The sequence below is a fragment of the Hyperoodon ampullatus genome (assembly GCF_949752795.1).
Source record: "Hyperoodon ampullatus genome assembly, chromosome: 8".
Lineage (NCBI taxonomy): Eukaryota > Metazoa > Chordata > Mammalia > Artiodactyla > Ziphiidae > Hyperoodon > Hyperoodon ampullatus.
In genome coordinates this window covers 112,177,364-112,195,652 of record NC_136921.1, presented here as the reverse complement: position 1 = coordinate 112,195,652, position 18,289 = coordinate 112,177,364, and the positions used below count along the sequence as shown (strand labels likewise).

Genomic DNA, 18,289 nt, shown 5'->3' with positions numbered 1-18,289 from the left:
TCTAACATCAAGTGACAAAAAGCAAAATGCAGAATAGTTTGTATACTAAGCTATTATCTGCATTTTAAAAATGGAGGGAGTGGCAAATATAAATATAGGCTTGTATCTGCACAGAATAATTCATCAGAAAGCTCTGTTGAGTTTACCTTCAAAATAAATCCCAATTCTGGGAATTCCCTGGTGGTCCAGCGGTTAGGACTCCACACTGCAGCGGGTACGGGGTTCAATCCCTCGTTGGGGAACTGAGATCCCGTGGGCAGAGGGGCAAAAAAAAAAAAAAAAAAAAAAATCCTGATTCCATCCGTATCTCACCCCTCTGTTGCTCTAATCCTAGGAAAGCCATCACCTCTTGCCTACACTAGGTCAGCAGCCTTCTCGTTGCTTCGGTCTAGTCACCACACAGCAGCCCAAGGCATCCGGTTAAAAGAAAAATTAAATGACATCATCCCTCTCACCCTCCCCGCCCCGTTCAAAACCTTTAAAGTTTTCTTCATCAGGTCAAATAAAACCGGATTCCTCACCAGGTCTCCACAACCTCCTGTGACCCGGTTCTGACCTCATGCTCGTCCTGTTCTAGCTCATTCTTACTACAACTCATGGTCCCTCTGCCTAGAGTGCTTTTCACAGATACTAGGCTGGCCTCTCACCCAGATCTCTGCTCAGATGTCAGCTCCTCAGAGGGACCTTTCCTAGTCCCTGTCTCTGTACTCTCTCTCCCGCTTCATCACCTACCTGTCCTTGTCTCTCACCTCACCCTGACTTAATTGTCTTCATAGCACTGATCACCATTTGACATTTAGTTGTGTATTGAATGTTTAGTTGTTTATTAGCTCTCTCCCCTAACAGCAGGTACAGTCCCGTGAGGGAAGACCCCAAGTACTCAAAACAGGGCCTGGTCCATAGTAGCTATTAATACATTTCCTTTGAATAAATTAATATACAATGAAAAATACAGGAGAAACCCCCCCCCCAACTATTTATAGTGGCTGCTTTGAGGAAGGGAACTGGGATCTTGGGTGTCAGGGGTGAGAGAGCAAGAGAGAAGGTCTTTTCACTTACCCATGACCTTTAACTCCTCCAGCACCCGGGGTCCAGACAGCACACCAAGGTGGTGCTCTAGGGTGAAGAAGGCAAATGTGAGAACATCCGTTTAGATATACTTTTTTCCTAAAAGAAAGAAGGCATTATTAACATTCAATTCATACATTTTGAGTACACGTATATAATTTATAAATTATATTCTGAATTGCATGTTCAACATATTTTTATTGACTAGGGTATAAAACTTAAAAGTTTGGTCTGTAGGTTTGAGATAAAGCAGATGTGTTTGATGTCTCATACTGTTTTAAAATTGTTTGAATCAACATTAAAATCCAGAGATTTCACATAAAATCCCAGACGTCTGGGTTGTTTGAGAAACCAGAGTTGCTGGCAATACGGGTCCTTTGATTCCCTCGGGCGATGTGGGCAGACCCATTTAAAAGGCAAATGGATCCCGCTCACTGAGGTTTTTTTCCATGTTGGCTTCCTGTAGGTTTTCAGATTCAGCTCACCTCACTCCCTGCAGGCATTTTACTTTATGACCCTTTTCTGACTGTTTCTCAATCTCAGCCAAATCATTTTTATCTGATAGTGAAAGCGCTGAAATTCGCTAATAATCAACTTAAAACAAAACAAAACAAAACTACTGAGCTCAGAAGCTATCCCTGTTTTTACACTATACTTACTCTTGCAATCTGCTGAGTAATGGGGGAAGAGCAGGTGCTGGCACAACCATGGTTAACTGAGGGTGTGTCCCTGTGAATCACAGTTGCTGGGATGCGTGCCGGCTGAGAGCAGGCTGAGAACCACTGTTCTGTAGTCTGCAATTTCTCAATTATATACAGTCCTTCTTTGTTATATATGTAGCTGTATCTCCATAGAAACTTCTTGTAAGGACTACTGAGTGTATAGTACTCCTGAGTTCCTCAGAGTATCAAGTATTAAGGATATTTAATAAAGGCTTGTTGGTTAAGTGATGAACATAAAAAAACCCCATGGATACTGCCAGTGCTTATAACTTATATCACCACGGTTTGCATAGTTAAATATATAGAGATAGTAAAAGTGCACACACACACACACACACACACATTTAGTAAAAGTAGGAAGAATGAATGTCTCAATCATTTTTGTTTTCCCATAGTGACTAGGGAAGTGGCTTTGATATAATAATCGGATGAATGGATAGATAAATGAATGAATAAAGTTTATAATATCCACCTTGATCATAATCATAGATACTGTTGATTAAGCATTATCTGTGGACTGGCCACTGAGCTATGTTCGTAACATCATTCTCTCATTTAATCCTCACAATCATTACATACGGCCAGTTTTTTCTTTTAATACTATAAAAAAATAAAATAAGCCTTAGAAAAGTGAAATAAGTAGTCCAGAGCCACATACTACTAAATGGCAGATCCAGGATTCAAACCCAGGGCTTCCCAAAGCCAGTGGTCTTTACTAAGCAATACCACCAACAAACAAACAAACCAACACTCTGGGTGAGAAGATGAGATGCTGAAATTTCTCCAGTAAAATATTCTCATCCAGTGACGTGGTTGTCACTGAAAATAAATTCTAAAAATCAGCATATTCTGCAGGAGCAGAAGTTAAACATGTCTTTAGCCAATTAATAGATGGGGAAAAACACAGGACATTCAGTGTAGAGCTCAGGATAAGTACGTGACTAAGGGAAGCTGAAACCTTGAAAAACAGTAGACAATTGGAAATTACTTGTTACAAAAATGGGTAGTTGCTTCTTGGCCACAACTTCTATTTATTATAGATAAAAAGTAGTGACAACCAATTTTTTTTTTTTAAATATAAGATCAAAACTCCAGTTTCAGTCATCCAACAGGAACATTTCCTTCATGAGAAAGGCACCATTGGGCTGAAGGGACATAAACAGTTTGAAGGCTTCAGCTCCACACCCAAGGAGTTTACCATACACTAGAGATGCTGAGAAGTCTACCTACACGTGGCTGGAAAAGAACACTAAGGCAAGTGAGGCCCAAGCAGGAGGGTCCTGCCAGCCAGGCTGAGAATGTTGGACAGATGGCTGTCACTTGGGATCCAAGGGTTAAGAGGCCACTCTCTGCCCAGGCTGTGCACAGCACCACACTCTGTGTGTTCACCACGGAGAAAAAGAGATGTGGTAACCAGAGTCCTTCACGAGATAAGATAAAAGCCTTAAGTAAATTAAGTGGAATTGTTCTGAACATGATAAACTAAGGGGTTTAGATGACAGAGGGTGAGGCAGCTGCTGACTAAGAAGAGATCTACATATTTCTCCATCAGAAAAGGCAGTTCAAGGCAGCTTGTTTAAAGGAAAGGAAAATATATTAGATGGAAAGTTGTGTCTGATGTGTGTGTGTGTGTGTGCAGAATTATAAATGAAAAATCAAAGAAAAACTCCTAAGCTGGCTGGTAGACCATTCATGGGTGAAGTAAAGGAAGATTTTTATTTACTTTTTAAATTTTTCTATTTTTTCTCTAATAGAACAAATATACATGAATATACTTTCCTTGTAAAATTATAAAAGTTACAGGTCAAAATAAAGTCCCCTTTGGCTATCTCTCAACTGTATCCTGCCCAAATCCCTACACCTCTTCAAATGATCTTTTTCTGAAATTTGAAGTGCAAGCACATGTGGTATTTGAGCATGATGAAAAAACAAAAAAGAAAGGAGAAAAAGCTTGCAGTAATAGTAACACTAACTCCCTCTTATTAAGCAGGTGCTATGCTAGATAGTTTACATATAAATTATTAGCTCATTCAGCAAATGTTCTGTGAGCAACTAAATGCCAAGGACCAGGAATACAACAATGACCTCAAAGAATGTGCAGTCACCTCCTAGCTTGGTGTCCTTTCCACCATATACTGATAAAGAAAGCAAGACTCCGAGAGATGAAGCAACTCACCCAAGGTTGCGTGAGATAAGTGGTGATACTGGGGTTCGAATCCTGACCTGTATGTCTTCAAAGGCTGACCCTCTTTCTTCCACTACCACTCAACTGTTTTCAAAGCAATAGTCTTTTAAACTGTTTTTAACGAAAACAGAATAACTTTATCACATCACAGCTCAATGCAGGAAAAAGATAAAAGTGGCAGCTCTTTGGTTCATTCAGTGGCCTACCTCAAAGCCCCAAGTCTGTTGTTAAGCAGCTTTAGGGACAACTAGTAAACATTCAAGTTGATCAGGATCATCAGGGCTAGTGAATTCCAAACCTGAAAGTGCCTGGGAATCACAGATTCCTGTCCCTCTCTCACTACTTACGAGCCCTAATCTAATACAACTGGTGTCCCCATAAGAAGAGCAAATTAGGACAAACACACAGAGAGGGAAGACCATGTGAGGAAACAGAGAGAAGATGGCCATCTACAAGCCAAAGAGAGGTCTCAGAAGAAACCTGTCCTGCTAATATCCTGATCTCAAACTTCCAACCTCCAGAATTGTGAGAAAAATAATTTCTGCTGTTTAAGCCACTCAGTCATGGTACTTTGTTATAGTAGCCCTAGCAAATTAACACAGGCAGTATTTGGTATTATTTGTCATTTGAATGCAGAAGAATTAACTGATTCTGTAAGAGAAGAATGAGATAAAGGGGGCAATAGAAAAAAAACAAGAAGATGAATTTCACTTTCATCAATTTCAATTTCAGGAAATGGTGAAGATAAAAAGAAATGAATAATGGGACCTCCCTGGTGGCACATGGTTAAGAATCTGCCTGCCCCTGCAGGGGACATGGGTTTGATCCCTGGTCCGAGAAGATCCCACATGCTGCAGAGCAACTAAGTCCGTGTGCCACAACTACTGAGCCTGAGCTCTAGAGCGTGCAAGCCACAACTACTGAGCCCGTGTGCCACAACTACTGAAGCCTGCGTGCTTAGAGCCCGTGCTCTGCAACAAGAGAAGCCACTGCAATGAGAAGCCCGAGCACCGCAACGAAGAGTAGCCCCTGCTCGCTGCAACTAGAGAAAGCCCGCACGCAGCAACAAAGACCCAACACAGCCAAAAATAAATAAATGAAAAAATAAATTTATTTAAAAAAAATAAATAAGAATGGGGACTTCCCTGGTGGTCCAGTGATTAAGGCTCCACGCTTCCAATGCAGGGGGTGCAGGTGTGATTCCTGGTTGGGGAACTAAGATCCCACCTACCATGCAGTGTGGCCAAAAAAAAAGAAAAGAAAAGAAAAGAAAAAGTGGACGATTGCCAAAACAAACCTTTGTTGGGGAAACAGTACCAAGATTACTTACTCTAGCAGCTTCATGAGCTCAATGACAAAGAGGCAAGGAAAAAGTGAGAGGAAAGACTTCCAGGGAAAACATGGAGGTAAAGCACAAAGTAAATGAGAAGCATCATGGCAGGTACCGAACTATTTTAGGAAAAGGAAGTAACGTGAGTCCTGAGAGTAAAGGAATTAAAACATTAAGACTTGGGCCTCCCTGGTGGCGCAGTGGTTGAGAGTCCGCCTGCCGATGCAGGGGATACGGGTTCGTGCCCCGGTCTGGGAGGATCCCATATGCCGCGGAGCGGCTGGGCCCGTGAGCCATGGCTGCTGAGCCTGCGCGTCCGGAGCCTGTGCTCCGCAACAGGAGAGGCCACAGCAGTGAGAGGCCCGCATACCACAAAAAAAAAAAAAACATTAAGACTTTAAGGAAGTAAAAGGAGTTCAGAGGAAGCCTAGGGGAGCTAAAAATAAACCATATATATGGGCCAAGTGTTTTGTAAACTGGAAGCAGGTCACTGAGAGAGCATTAGATCAGTCAAGGTTAGAGTCACAGTTTATGGGGATCAGAGAGCAAAGAAACAGGGTATAATTTTAAAACAAGAAGCAAAGTAATATGGGAAGAAAGACTGGGTTTGGCCATCTACATTTTCATTTTTCCTGTAGCCTCTGAGCCAATAATTTCCCCATTTTGTGCCAAGTTTGAAACCAATCAAAATAATAAAGTAACTATGAATGGGGGGAAGAAGTGATACATTTCTTTTTTTGCTATGTTGAATAGATTAGATGTAAGTTATCCAAGGTATAGGTTATGGGCAAGCCAGTCATCACATGGCCCCATTTGGAGAAACCACAAAACCTGTGGCTCTTACTGAGAGAACAGTCATGTTCCACACTATGTGACCTCTCCCACCCTTCCCTAATCCCTTAGCTCTCAGTTCTCCTACCTCAGCTGGCTGGAACCAGGAAGGAGCATGTAATCCCAAAGCAACCAATTTTATGGGTTTATGGCCTATGAGGAGGTTTGGCATAGAACCTCTGTCCAAACAGGGATATTTTCGGTCAAGCAGACACCACTATCTCCTAGAAATTTGACATTGAACCGACAAACTGTGAATAAGTTGAAGCTTTAAGTTATCAGAAAAGACAAACTAAAATCACAAGGTATTCATAGGAGAGTTGAGAAATTGGTGGGTAGAAATAGGAATAGTGGCAGGGCAGATGGAGGGATGCTGAGTCACTGCAATTCTGGGATCCCTGAACTTGCCAAGGCAACAAGGTGACTCAGATTGGCAACTCTTCACTGGATGCCTCTAGTTCCTGAATGACTGCCAGTGTCCACGAGGACTGACTGCATCATTTTTCCTGAATTACAGGAAGATTCTTAAAGTCTTTTTTTTTTTTTTTTGCGGTACGCGGGCCTCTCACTGTTGTGGCCTCTCCCGTTGCGGAGCACAGTCTCTGGATGCGCAGGCTCAGTGGCCATGGCTCACGGGCTCCGCCGCTCCGCGGCATGCGGGATCTTCCCAGACCGGGGCACGAACCTGTGTCCCCTGCATTGGCAGGCGGACTCTCAACCACTGTGCCACCAGGGAAGCCCTTAAAGTCTTTATTTCCACAAATATCCTCACAGTGCCCATACTTCCACCACCCAAATGAACCACTGTTCTTTGTACTGAAAGGATATTGACAAACATCTCAGTAACAATAGTACTGGCTAACACGTATTTAACATATATCATGTAACAAGCACTAAGCTGTTAACTTTACATGTTCTTGCTTATTTAATGTTCTCAACAATCTATGAAGCGCTATTATTATTCTTACCAATTTATAGGTGGAGATCCTAATTTAGAGAGGTGACCTCACCTGCCCAAGGTCATGACAGTGATTCTGTGGCAAAGCTGGTTCTGAATCCAGATTTGTAAAACTTCAGAGCCCAAACATATAATTACATTTAACTCCTGTCAAGTCACTTTCTTTGGGGTCATGTTGATACTAGATATTGGGATTCAATTATTCCAAGTCATAAAATTTGAAATGTAATGATCAGAACTTACGGAGGAAAAAAGACTCATCATGCTCTAATATAATATATATATAAATATATATATAAATATAATATAAATAATATAATCAGAAGTTTCATCTTCTGAAACTTTGGAAACTTCATTGAAGAGAAGTTCTGAAAAATTCCCCCTGAGCAAGGCATGGTGAAGGAAAATTAATGACTAATTTCAGATGCATAATATGTGCTAGATGTATTATTTTATTTTAATTACAGCACTGTTTAAGGAAAATATGTATTTTTCTAGTTTAACTGTGACCTTAATTTTCCTCACAAAGTCTTAAGCTCCTCAACAATGAATTCTCTACAAATAGGTTTTTAGAAACCAAACTTGGATATAGAAGAGAAACTACTTTGCATTAAAAAAAGAGAAATGGGGCTTCCCTGGTGGCGCAGTGGTTGAGAGTCTGCCTGCTGATGCAGGGGACATGGGTTCGTGCCCCGGTCCGGGAAGATCCCACATGCCGCTGAGCGGCTGGGCCCGTGAGCCATGGCCGCTGAGCCCGTGAGCCATGGCCGCTGAGCCCGTGAGCCATGGCCGCTGAGCCTGCGCATCCGGAGCCTGTGCTCTGCAACGGGAGAGGCCACAACAGCGAGAGGCCCGCGTGCCGCAAAAAAAAAGAAAAAAAAAAGAGAGAGAGAGAAATGAAACTGTAGAATTTAAAACATTTATATGCAAGGAAAAGAAGCTGTGAAATAGAAAGTGCAAGATTCCAGCTCTTTCAATTATGCTGAAGGAATAACTAAGATTTATTTCTCAAAAATTAGGAAATTTAGCAGAAGTATATAGAGAACATACCTATTTGTATTACCTATAATATCATCTATATATATATTATCTATAAAAATAATATGTATTACCCCCACGAGGGCATAAATTTTTTTGTTTCCTTCACTGCTGGATTCTCAGAAGCTACAACAGCTTCTGGCACATAGTAGGCACTCAATAAAAGTCTGTTAAAGAAAATGAATACATGACCCAAAGTCAAGATAGTGAGATTATTCTCTGGATTCTATCTCTAAATTATACATGAATTTGGAGCAAGTCCTTTAGCATCTTTGGGTAGAAAATTTATTTATTTATTTGTGAGATTTGTTTGTTTATTTAATAGATACTGCAAGAAGATGAGATTTGTCCTATCAAATATCAAAATTAACAGCGTAGTACTCGTTTAAGAATAGGCAAAAAAAACAATGGAACAGACTAGAAAATTTAGATTCTTTTTTTTAAATTGATTTACAATGTTGTATTAGTTTCAGGTATACAGCAAAGTGATTCATATCTATATATCTATATTTATTTCAGATTATTTTCCACGATAGGTTATTACAAGATATTGAGTTCCCTGTGCTATAGAGTAGGTCCTTATTTTTAATCTATTTTATGTATATTAGTGTGTATCTATTAATCCCAAACTCCTCATTTATCCCTCCTTCCCCACGCCTTTCCCCTTTGGTAACCATAAGTTTGTTGCTATGTCTGAGTCTATTTCTGTTCTGTAAAGAAGTTCATATGTATCATATTTTTATTTTTTAATATTTATTTATTTGGCTGCATTAGGCCTTAGTTGCAGCACACGGGATCTTTGTTGTGGTATGCAGGATCTTTTGTTGTGGTGTATGGGCTTCTCTCTAGTTGTGGCGTGTAGGCTCAGTATTGTGGTGTATGGGCTCCAGAGTGCGCGAGCTCAGTAGTTGAGGCACGTGGGCTCTCTAGTTGTGGCACACGGGCTCCAGAGCACGCCGGCTCAGTAGTTGTGGCACGTGGGTTTAGTTGCCCTGCAGCATGTGGGATCTTGGTTCTCCGACCAGAGATCAAACCAGCTTCCCCTGCATGGGAAGGCGGATTCTTAACCACTGGACCACCAGGGAAGTCCCTGTATCATATCTTTAGATTCCATATATAAGTGATATCATATGATATTTGTCTTTCTCTGTCTGACTTACTTCACTTAGTATGATAATCCCTGGTCTATCCATGTTGCTGAAAATGGCATTATTTCATTCTTTCTTATGGCTGAGTAATATTCCACTGTATATATGTACCACATCTTCTTTATCCATTCATCTGTTGATGGACATTTAGGTTGTTTCCATGTCTTGGCTATTGTAAATAGTGCTGCTACGAACATTGGGGTGCATATAACTTTTGAATTAGAGTTTTTGTCTTTGTGGATATCTGCCCAAGAGTGGGACTGCTGGGTGGTATGGTAGATATATTTTTAGTTTTTTAAAGGAACCTCCATACTGTTCTCCATAGTGGCTGCACCAGTTTACATTCCCACCAACAGTGTAGGAAGGTTCCCTTTTTTCCACACCCTCTTCAGGTTTTATTATGTGTAGACTTTTTGATAATGGCCATTCTAACTGGTGTGAGGTGATACCTCATTGCAGTTTTAATTTGCATTTTTCTAGTAATTAGTGATGCTGAGCATCTTTTCACGTGCCTGTTGGCCATCTGTAGAGACGGATTCTTGTATATGTGTGTATCTCAATTTAGTATATATACATGTGTGTGTGTGTGTGTGTGTGTGTGTGTGTGTGTATTTAGTATTCCACAAAGGTTGCATACAAAATCAGTATATAAAGTAAAATGAGTTGGTTTGGGACAACTGGTTATTGTTTAAGAGAAAGATAAACTGGTTATTGTTAAAAGAAAGAATAATGTTAATTCCCTCTCATACTACATACTAAGCTCAATTTCAGGTAGATCAAAGACTTGAATATTTTTTAATAAAAAAGAAAATGCTAAAACTACTAAGAACAAAATTCACAGAAATGTTTTTATAACCTCAGGGTGGTAAAATAATTTCTTAGAGTAACAGTAATCCCGCAACCATAAAGAAAACAGATTAAAGTGTGAACAAGTATAATTGTTTTACATGTAAAAGTACAATAAACAAAGGAAATGAATGGCAATCTAAGAAATCATCATAACAGAAACAAAAAAAACATTAGCCATGATATAGAGAGGGTGCTGCAAGTCAGTAAGAATCATAAACAACATATAACACAGTAGGAGAACAGGAAAAAGGAATAAGCAGGAAATTCAGAGAAGAAATTATATAAATAGCTAATACACATAAGAGAATCTACTAATGGCAAATATGTAAATAACCAATAGACATGAAAATCCACTAATTATTGTTATAAGTTGATATAAACTTTCGGAGGCCATCTTGGCAACGTGTCTCAATAGAACTGACCTAACTAAAAATGACAGTGTAGAGGAGACAGCACTGGTTTTATCAGAGCTGGGTCTGATACTTGCCGTTACTATTTACCAGCTGTGTGACCTGGAGCAAGTTGCTTAACCTATCTGAGCCCTGGACACCACATTGAAATGAAGAGGGTAATACTCTCAGGCTAGAGGGAGTATTGAGAAAATGCATGGACAGCCTGGAACATAAAAGAGCTCAGTAACTACCAGTTTTTCCTCCTCTTACTCTCCCTGTGCTCCTTATCCCCCTCCTCCAGATTTCCTGCCAGCTTTGATTAGACTGAGGAATGATTCAAGGCAGAAAAATCCAGCCCCTTTTTCACGAAGTCACAATTTGGTTAAGGCATTCATAGGTGTTTCAGGGAAAGCTCTCAAGGAAAGCAGTAAAGTGTTCTAGTGAGTGAAGAAAACTGAAGAAAGAACAAACCACAAGTACCAATCTGGCAGCATCAAAATGATGAAAAGAGAAAGCCAAACAAGAATGAGAGTAACATCAAACCCCAAACTATAAATAAAACTGATCAACACGTGAATAATTATGCACTTTTGAGTACAGGAGAAAATTAAAAATGTTATGACATTAGGAGGAAAAATTAGACACATGAAGATAGTACCACACACTGAGGAAAATGATGTTACTTTAAAATATTTCTGAAATTATGTAAGTAGTATCACATTACCAAAACTTTAGGGAAGTATGGGATAGAAAAAAATACTCCCCAAGTATAATATAATGATTATCATTTTAATTTATTCGCTTGTAGTATTTTTCACGGACTTAAAAAAAAACTGAGATACATTTCACATACATAAAATTCACTACTTTAAAGTGTACGATTCAGTCATTTTAAATTTATTTATTTATTTATTTATTTTTGGCTGCGTTGGGTCTTCGTTGCTGCGCGTGGGCTTTCCTCTAGTTGCGGTGAGCAGGGGCTACTCTTCTTTGCAGTGTGAAGGCTTCTCATTGTAGTGGCTTCTCTTGTTGCGGAGCACAGGTGCTAGGCGCGCAGGCTTCAGTAGTTGTGGCTCATGGGCTCTAGGTGCATGGGCTTCAGTAGCTGTGATGCACAGGCTTTAGTTGCTCCGCAGCATGTGGGATTCTCAGACCAGGGCTCGAACCCATGTCTCCTGCAGTGGCAGGCGGATTTTTAACCACTGCGCCAACAGGGACGTCCCCAGTTCAGTCATTTTAGTAAATTCTCAAAGATGTGCAACTATCACCACTCTCTAAGTCTAAAATGCTTTCATCACCCCCCAAAAAGCCCATTAGCAGCTACTCTATTCTCTATCCCTCCAGCCCCATGGCTCTACCTTCTATTTTTATATCCTTACCAAAGGCATGTTTTAAGCCAGTTGAATTGTTTTCCTTGTTTCACTGAATAGTCCATCAGAAACAAACTTTCCATAAATGGATAAGTAGCTTTCAAATTTCTGCATAGAGAAATTATTTCTAAAATGTTTGCAGAGGGTAAAAATTAAAAGAAGGAAAAGAAACAGAGAAAGAAAAACAAAGGATAATTCTAGGATAACAATTGAAAATTGAGGAGGAAAACAATTTATTTGCAAGCAGACAACATAGCTTAAGATGTGAATAGTAACTTGATCAAGTTATTGAAGAGGGGGATATTTTCTTGGGTCTGATGGTCTTACTATTGTGTTAATCTTTTCCCCCCCAATATTTATTTATTTATTTATTTGGCTGTGTTGGGTCTTAGTTGTGGCATGCAAATCTTCATTGCAGCATGTGGGATCTTTTTAGTTGCGGCATGCAAACTCTTAGTTTGCGGCATGTGGGATGTAGTTCCCTGACCAGGGATCAAACCCAGGCCCCTTGCATTGGGAGGGTGGAGTCTTAGCCACTGGACCACCAGGGAAGTCCCTATTGTGTTAATCTTTAAAACTTTTTTTTTTTTTTAAATCAAAGCAGTATGTGTGCACATTTATAAAAAAAAAAAAATTCAGTGGTGCTGAAGAACTTATTGCAAAAGGTAAGAATGCCCCGCTGCGACATCCCAGCCCTACCCCACCCTTTGCCTTCCACCCAAACTCTACTAGACCCACACTTGGGAAGCAACCAAGTTTAACTTTTCAACAGCTACAGTTCTTTAATTCTTTTGGGTGGTTACTTCCCTATCCCTCAAATAATACAGTCATATTGCCACTTCTTTGTTTATCAGACAGACTTTATCTGTAGACTTCCTTCCCATTCTGATACATGAGTGCTTAGTTCACTTAGATCCTCCCTCCTCTCAGTATGAATGTCTCACTATTTTTAAGTCCTCTATTGTAATTTTAGCTAATGCACTTTAGTTCCTCTTTGTAGTTTTCTTACTATATGTCCTTTTGCTTCCTGTTCCATTAACTATGACCTGTATCTCTCAACTCCCCACTTTGTATAGGGTCCCCTCCCGTTCCACTTCCAAAATGCCCTCACTGCTGTCTTCTGTAAGATTTCAATGGTACCAGCACAATGGAATAAGAAGTTCAGTAACTTCCCTGGTGGTCCAGTGGTTAAGACTTGGTGACTTCACTGACACGCACCCAGGTTCAATCCCCTGGTTGGGGAACTAAGATCCCACAAGCCGAGTGGCCAAAAAAAAAAAAAAAAAAAGAATTAAAAAAAAAAGAAGTTCAAACAACATTAAAAAAATTGTGAAATAGTTTGTGCACAGAGACAATAATAGAGACTAGTATAGGAACACATATACATCCACCCCTTGGCTTTATCAAATCTTAACATTATAACATATTTGCTCCCCTTAAAAAAAAAGCATTGCCAATCCATTAAGGGCCTGTATACTAAGGACTGACTCTATTTCTCTTTGCCAGTGTTTATCATTACAACAAAACATCTCTCCTCAATTCAGTGTTTACTATTCTAATACATGATTTTATATTTTTGATGCATACTTTGGCATCCATATACATATACTATAAACATATTTACATATATTCATATATATTATATATCCATGTATTATATATCAGTGATGACATTTTTAAAGCAAAAAAACTGCTGGGGGGGCTTTCCTGGTGGCGCAGTGGTTAAGAATCCACCTGCCAGTGCAGGGGACACGGGTTCGATCCCTGGTCTGGGAAGATCCCACATGCCGCAGAGCAACTAAGCCCGTGCGCCACAACTACTGAGCCTCTGCTCTAGAGCCTGCAAGCCACAACTACTGAGCCCATGTGCCACAACTACTGAAGCCCACGCACCTAGAGCCCGTACTCTGCAACAAGAGAAGCCACCGCAGTGAGACGCCTGTGCACCACAATGAAGAGTAGCCCCTGCTCACTGCAACTAGAGAAAGCCCGCGCAGCAACGAAGACCCAACACAGCCAAAAATAAATAAATTTTAAAAAAAACCCCAAAAACCTGCTGGGAATTGGGGAACACTTGCATTTCGAAATTCTCAGATTTTGGGGTAACTCATACTGCAAAGCAAGCAAAATGTTCCAGGAGCATGACTCACAAGGCACACAGTATACCATAAAAGGGTAAAAAATAATAGCTTTGGTGGCTTAAGAGGAATGACGGGATACACCAAAGAGAGAATCAGCAAGGTGATTTTTAATTTTGCACCAAGACTGGGCCATCCATGCAAAGAAATGAAGCGCTAAAGTTCAAGAGGATGTTTCCTAGCAGGGTCTCCTCGCTACACTCCCAGGGCTGTTGGAAGAAGAGTAACAGGGAATGTGAGGCAAGGCTGATTCTTAAGGTGCTTAACAGTAGAGCTCACACTTCACAGAAATAAAAATTAAGGAGGAAGGGACGGAGATCTGCATACTGACCCATTTTCAGCTTCTGTGGAAAAAAATCACCATTTATAGCTAGAATGTACTATAACAGAAGGAGTATAAATAACACTTAAACACTTGAACACATGCCAGAAAAGCAGAAGCAAGAGTCACAAAAGGAAGTACAAAGCTCAATGGCATGAAGACATAAATGGAAGGACATTCATTTTTCTTTATAGCTAATAGACTTTAAATTTTTACAAGCAATTTTTAAAAGTCACCCATAATTTCCCTACTGTATGGTAATTTTTGGTTCTTCATATTCCTTCCCAATTTTATCCCCCCCAATACCTGCACAATATATATACAATGTTTAACTCATTTTAGTCATTGTATAATGTACAATTCAAAATGGCACTTTAAAAATTTAGCATGGGGGCTTCCCTGGTGGCACAGTGGTTGAGAATCTGCCTGCCAATGCAGGGGACATGGGTTCGAGCCCTGGTCTGGGAAGACCCCACATGCCAAGGAGCAACTAGGCCTGTGAGCCACAACTGCTGAGCCTGCGCATCTGGAGCCTGTGCTCCGCAACAAGAGAGGCCGCGACAGTGAGAGGCCCGCGCACCGCAATGAAGAGTGGCCCCCGCTCGCCGCAGCTAGAGAAAGCCCTCGCACAGAAACGAAGACCCAACACAGCAAAAATAAATAAATAAATTAATTAATTAAAAAAAAATTTAACATGTTTTCATCAACATACCATCAGTCATTAGACTTAAATTCTCAGTGTCTGCATCTGCTTCCTATTGTTTCCAGTTGCCTACTATTACAAATATGCTCTGACAAGCACAGTGGGTATTCTCAGCATAAATAGGGGAGGGGATGCTAAGAAAAACTGGAAAATGAACATTTTTTAAAGAAAAAAGGTAAATGTGGAAGATTTAGAAGTTACCTTTAGGAGCCAGTCGATTCAGCAGAACTGGGTTCCTGTTCTTATACATTAATTATGTATGTTTTAGCAGATATAGAGTTCTGCTCAGGAAGGATTTTTAATTTTTTAAATTTACAAATGCAGAAAAAACCGTAGATGATATTAAAAAATATACAGGTATCCAGAATTAATCAATGTTCATTATATATATATTTTAAAATACAGGGATATTCCTGAAACGTTGAAGTCTCTTTTGGACTCTTGTGCTGTCACACGGGTAGCCTCTTGACTGCAAGGAACAGTAAGGCAACTTAGTCCCCAAGCAGTTCACGTAAATGGTGCTAAAGGACGGACAGATGGGTGTGATCTATGCAGACAGACTACTCTTTAATGAGTGGCTGTTTCTAACATAATTACAATAAGACTCCATGTGTGTATAATGCATTATAGTTTGTAAAGTGCTTTTGTGTCCTATATAATAGAGGGATGTGAGGTAAGCTTCAACCAAGGCCACCCTACTACCCAAGAATGGACATAAAATGATGAAGTAGCAGCAGCTAGGGAGGACGCTTACAGGAACTGCACAGTAAGTAGAGTTTTGGGTTCAGTTAAGGAACCTTTACCAGGTTACATTACTTCAAGCTCTCTTCCAAGGAAAACGGGAGCGGGAACAATCCCTTCTCCTCGGACCAGTGTGACTCAGCGACGGCTCAAGGACAGGCAGCTGTAGACAGGTTGAAACGGAAAACTCCAGCAAATATTCTATTAACAGAAAATACTCTTAAGGGCAATCAACAGAGGAGTGCGGGGCATAGAGCGTCTCCTCACAATCAAGACGGCAACAAGCTCCAAAGTACAAACCTGTTGGGAAGTTGGAGGCCTGCATGGAGCTTTGAAAGTCCAGGGCTACATAACAAGACCACACAATACTGGGCCTCTCCAGGTATTTCTTGTAAGGGATCCTGGGGCACGTTGCTGGGTTACAGGCTGCAGGATGCTGGCAAACTACATGACAGGCATGGTGAAGAAAATATGGAGCACAAAATAAAGATGGAAGCCTTCAAAAGGAAAAAAGGAAGGTATTTGGGGGATTAATGTCACAAGAGGTATGTATGGAATGCATACTGAACCCAGTTTCAGCTTATTTAGAAGAAATCATCTATGTAGAAGAAGCATAGCTTCAAGCATATTTTTTTTTTTTTTTTTTTTTTTTTGCGGTATGCGGGCCTCTCACTGCTGTGGCCTCTCCCGTTGCGGAGCACAGGCTCCGGATGCGCAGGCTCAGCAGCCATGGCTCACGGGCCCAGCCGCTCCGCGGCATATGGGATCCTCCCAGACCGGGGCACGAACCCGTATCCCCTGCATCGGCAGGCGGACTCTCAACCACTGCGCCACCAGGGAGGCCCCAAGCATATTTTAATGCTTGAAATTTGTGAGACAGGCAGGACCAAGAGTCACAAAAGAAAGCACAGTATTTATAATATATTCATGTACGTACATATATACACATAGACATGCACGCACATATGCATATATGCATATACATTTGTGAAATAGAAATTTATGAATAAGTTGAAAAGATTGTTAAGAAAAAAAAGGAATTAGTATGGACCAGAAGTGTCAATAAACTCCATAATTTATTTCATTTTCACAAAATAACTGCTGGCTAGAAACAACATGGAGATTCTAATTAGCATCAGTATAACCCCTTGTGTGAAGCCTTCTCTTGGCTCCCTTTCCTCCCATTAGAGCTGATGACTTCCCCTCTATGACTCAGAGCACTTTTCATTTTGAGCCTTTTTTAGCATCAGTCACAATCATGACAGGTTGTACCACAGGTTTCATTTATTCTTCAAGTAGGCTTTGAAGGCTAGGATAAGGACCGTTTTCTACTCACCTTTATATCCTGGCATCCAGTGCAGTGTTTGGCCAATGTATGTACTCTATGCATGCTTGTTGAACCTGAGCCACTGTCTGTCACAGAGAGATCATTTGTCTTGTGGAAGCAAATTCTTCTGACCTTTCAGTCCAGTTCTCCCAGCTTGGTTCTCTCCTTGAGGCAAAGAATCAGCAACTATCAAGTTAAGTTCGTGGGGAGCTTCTGTTTGCTTTCTTCCACAGGGGGATAAAGACCAAGACTTTTCCCCAGAGGCTAAGACACTAGTTCTTCGTATATGCTGTTAAAGGAAAAACGAAACAAAACAAAACAAAAAAAACTGTTGGAGACCTAAGACTGCGTGCTGAGCGGTAAAGCAGGAAACTTGACCCAGACAGAGGAACAGGTCTAGGAGCTCCTCAGAGATGAGGTTTAGGAAAAGAGAAAGGAAGTAGATCTTTTAAAGCAAAAACACTCCAACTGTTTCTGCCCCATATTAGGAAAGCAAAATGTCTTGAGAGATCCTGGTTGGCTGGTGATATCTGCATCTGCTGTTGTGTAATTATGGGGTTGGCTGGCCTAGTCTTCTTTGGGAATACGGTATGCATTGGGGCCATTTTGGGATTATGGTGTGTAGATACCTCATGACCTGCCTGATGGGGACTATGGCATCCACTGGGGTGTCAGCAGATGCCCTGGTTTCAGCAGGCTTGGTGGACTGGTCAGAGTTTAGCAACGCACAAAGTTACCCTGGGGATTGAGGGTGGCCTTCCCAACTCTACTTCTGTCAAGAAGATCAAACCCCAGCCCTTGTCACGTAAACTGTGGGTGACTCCACTTTTCAACAGTCTTCCTTCTCTGCAGTAAGGAGTAGAATGAACATTCATTCAATGCCTACTGTATGGCAGGAACTCTACTGTACTTAGAAGCTTTACAAATGACATGAAGTGGATATCACCACTTGAAAGAGGATGCCACACAGCTACTAAGTGGTAAATCCAGAGTTCAAAGCCTGGTCTAGTCTGGCTCTAAAACTTTGGTCGATAGCCTCTGATGTCCTTCAACAGCATGAACAGGACCCAGTGACTCTCACACTACCAGTGAATGACCTGGACAGCTGGCTATGACACAGAGCCCCAGAGATCCACCCCAACCCGGACTTTAGTTTCTAGGTCTTAG

The 18,289-nt window shown here is 40.8% G+C and overlaps 1 long non-coding RNA gene across 1 annotated transcript in view; it reads right to left on the bottom strand.

Annotated features, from left to right (window-relative positions):
* LOC307056937 overlaps nucleotides 1-18,289 on the bottom strand; it is a 52,741-nt gene that overhangs the window by 12,357 nt on the left and 22,095 nt on the right. Inside the window, exon 2 of the long non-coding RNA XR_013811034.1 lies at nucleotides 1,060-1,116. This is a non-coding gene — a long non-coding RNA (uncharacterized lncRNA). The remainder of the gene's footprint in view (nucleotides 1-1,059; nucleotides 1,117-18,289) is intronic.